The following is a 4,034-nucleotide window of genomic DNA, read 5'->3' on the forward strand; positions in this document are numbered from 1 at the left end:
GTAACTAAGATTTATTTATTTTATAAGCTACTTTAAAGAAGCTCTACATTAAACAAAATGGTATAAATGTAAACAGTTAAGAAATGCAAGCACTTGAATTGTGAACTAAAGCTTTCTCAAGCTTCAAAAGAACAGTAATGCACAAAGAATGTAAATAATGCATACTGTTAGCTTAAAATGGGTTCATTTGAGTTCATATGCTGTGTGTAGTTGTGTATCACTGCAGCTAAAATACAGCTTTGATTTTGTTTTGAATTGAAACTGAAAAGGTCACCTGGGAACTCAACCTCTAAAATGAGCCAGACAAGAATACATAAAATTGCTGTTTTGTTTTGAAGAAAACTTATCAAAGTAACTTTAACTTGTATAATTAATTGTACTTGCGAGGGCAATGTTTACATTTGTATTATTAAGTACTATCAAGTTTTGGAGTTTAATTGTAATAAGCCAGTATTTATTTCAACAAAAAAAAAACAGTACTTTGTTATATATAAAGTGTCTTGCAAGTTGGCATTTAAAATGTTGTTTTCATTGTACACAGATTTTTGTATCTTACTGTTTATTTTACCAACAGGTAGGTTATTAAAAGTGGTTTTATCATAACATAACATTCTTGCTTAATATAACACAATCATCAACGGGCAGCATCCATCATCCAAAAATGGATTGTTGCAAGATATAAGCCCTACTACCCAAATAACGAAAAAGTACTTCCCAAATATGAAAAATAAAGTTGCAAATACAAGAACGAGCAGACTACTTATGCAAAAGAGACAACCTGGAGGGCGCTTACAAGTACTTTGGGCACTATAGGCCTATGTAATGGGAGAAACGAAGAACTTGTCCCATTGGGCCATAATCCATCCTTGAGTATTTGGAATTTATATCACACCAGAAACATACTCATCATCACATCACGATTGGGAGTGTGGTATTGATTTTATACACAGTTGTATAACTATTAACAAGTAGTTGATATTGAGCAGAGGAGCAACAGAGATTTTGGTGTATTCACTCGACAATAAATAAATCCACTCCGGGTTTTCCATTCTGTCACTAGTGAGAGAAACCCGTGCTCCGAGCGATCACTGCGCGAGAGTAAACAGGCGGAAAAAACGCTCCTCGCTGCAGATGAAATTACATAGCTGCCTCCAATCGCGAAAGAAAATAAGTATAAAATACAGACTCCAACTTTCAAACAAAAATCTCTCCAGGCAAATCAGCTCTCAGCCGAGTCCACTCAATCTAAAACGGGGTGATACAAAAAAATGCAGTGATAGCGATAATATCAAAAATCAGATTTGATCATGAGTGTTATTTCATTTTTACATATGTAAAATTTACATTACAATCAGGGCTGTCAATCGATTACATTTTTTAATGTAATTAATTACATGATGTGGCGATTAATTAATTTAATTAGTCACAAATTAAATGTGGCTGTGAAAAAAACCCTAAAAGATAATTTAAAGCCATTATTGTGTTAAATGAGAAAAAACATTAGGTTGACATTACAAAACAAAAGTAGCTTTGGGAAGAAATATTTTATTTGATTCAACATAAAATGTATATACATAAACGTTTAGGCTACTGCGGCCTAACAAACTGGAACATAAAAGAAGATTTTTTGTTCAAACCAATGAAAGTCATTGTTAACGAAATTACACTCCAAGTAAGAAACTAAAACTGCCAGTAGGTGGCGGTAAATATCTTTATGAGTAAGTCATTGAGTCATTCATTCATTCATGCATTCGATTCAGGAATGAAAGGGTTATTTCACCCAAAAATTTAAATTCTGTCATTAATTACTCACTGTCATGTTGTTCCAAACCCATAAGACCTTCGTTCATCTTCAGAACACAAATTAAGATATTTTTGATGAAATCAGAGAGCTTTCTGACCCTCCATAGAGAGCGATGTAACTGAAAAGATCCCAGACCCAAAAACGTAGTAAGGACATTGTTAAAATAGTCCATGTGACATCAATGGTTCAACCAGAATTTTACGAAAGCTACAAGAATACTTTTTTGTGTGCAAAGAAAACAAAAAGAACGAGTTTATTCAACAACTCTTCTCTTCCAAGTGACCTTCTTCCGTCATTATCACGTGCTGCTGCTGGCGTAGAATATGCATGCGCTGTGCCTTGTTTATGAGCAGAGGAATGCATACACATGTACTCGTGTTATTCGGGACAAAAACAGCACTGGTGTGATATTGCTCTAGCTGCTCGTGTGAAATCGCTTATCATCATTTGATGTAAAAATTAGACAAAAACGTACGGGGGCATTTTTTGCCCCAATATCTTGAATATTAGGGGCATATAACTTCATGTATGGACTACATCAGGGTGGCAGTGAGTTATTGCCCTGCATCATGTTTGTCAGCAGTCAACTGTTTGAAATGTAAGATGACGTACAGGTCTGGGGGCGGGGCCAGTGCGCTAACTGCATTAAAATATTTTAATTGCGTTATTTTTCCATAGCTAATTAATTCAATTAAGGTGTTAACAATAACATCCCTAATTAAAATATTTATTTATATATAAATAATTATTAATTGATAACAGAAGAATTTACTTTATGGCTTTTTTTACCCTAAATAAGCAGTTGAGTATATTTATCAGTGGTATGATCTGAATTTTGATATACAATAGGCAGCTTGAAACCACGTGGCCTTGACTCATCCTCCGCATTTGATTGTCAGCTTCTTTCTTTCTGTATAGTGTAATGTCATTTCAAGCATCTTGTGAATACAACCTGAGAATTACTCATCCTGCACTGCCAAAAACAAACTGTGGCTTCGCTTGATGGAGAGCAGAGTTTGTCATTACAGAGAGGGTTGACTCATTAATCTCCCATAAAACATAAAACCAGAGTAGAAAAGAAAATCATAAATAATATGTCTTAAAGGGGTCATATAATGCTGCTAAAAAGAACATTATTTTGTGTATTTGGTGTAATGAAATGTGTTTATGCGGTTTAAGGTTCAAAAAACACATTATTTTCCACATACTGTACATTATTGTTTCTCCTCTATGCCCCGCCTTTCTGAAACGCATCAACCCTGTGTGTATCCATGTCTAGCGTGCTGTCTTGAATGCCGATCCCGTGTCCTACGTGTGATTTCCTAGATGTCAATAAAGACTGTTGATTATGATTCTCCTGCATTCTCCTCGTTCCTCGCTCCTTGTTCCTTGCTCCTCACCGTAGGCACACCGTGACAGAAGACAGCACCACAACAGTAAGCGGCGCCCCTTCTCCCCGTTTTGTTTCTGGTTTTTGAAAGTCTTTTGTTTTCTTGTTTTCTTGTTTTCTTGCGGCCCGATTCATTGCCCTAGCCCGTAGAGATCTCCCCTTCGTCGAGTATGTCCGGCCCCGAGCCAGAACCAGTCCGCCGTCAAGTCCGCCGGCCGTTCCTCAGGCAAGCCCGCTGGCCGCAGCATTCTCAAGCACGCCGGCTGCTCCGAAGTCTAGCCCGCCGGCCGTTCCTCGGTCAAGCCCACCGGCCGTTCCTCAGTCAAGCCCACCGATCCTTGCCGTAAGCGCCAAATCAAATGAACGTGTCTGCGTTAGTGCAGCGCAGCAGTAGAGAGAGAGAGAGGGGAAAACCCGCCTGCTCACTGTTATAGCTTGTTATAAGAAATACAATGAAACACAGTAAACTCTTCCACTTATTTGTTTCAGCTCAATGCAGCAGCGGAGCTGAAAGAAATAGTAATTAGTCGGGCAAACTAATGGTTGGTAGCTCGAAGCGCCAAAAACCATAGTGCACGACTTAACGTCCTAAAAATCAGTGCCTCTCATGTTGTTTAATAAACTTGAGAAACACTTGATCCAGGGAGGGAGTAGAGCAACGGGGATTTTATATCAGTAAACTCGCCCCTTAACCCATAGTTTATATCTACAGCTTGTGTCGCCTGCGAGCTCGAGCCCGAGGCTGCTGTAGAGTATGCATCATCTAATCCGCAGCCGAAAGAATCAATTACGAGTTTCCGGAGCGGGAATTAGATTTGACTAACCACCTGACTCACGAGG

The sequence above is a fragment of the Sinocyclocheilus rhinocerous genome, unplaced genomic scaffold, assembly GCF_001515625.1.
Source record: "Sinocyclocheilus rhinocerous isolate Xijiao unplaced genomic scaffold, SAMN03320098_v1.1 scaffold2000, whole genome shotgun sequence".
NCBI classification, from domain to species: domain Eukaryota; kingdom Metazoa; phylum Chordata; class Actinopteri; order Cypriniformes; family Cyprinidae; genus Sinocyclocheilus; species Sinocyclocheilus rhinocerous.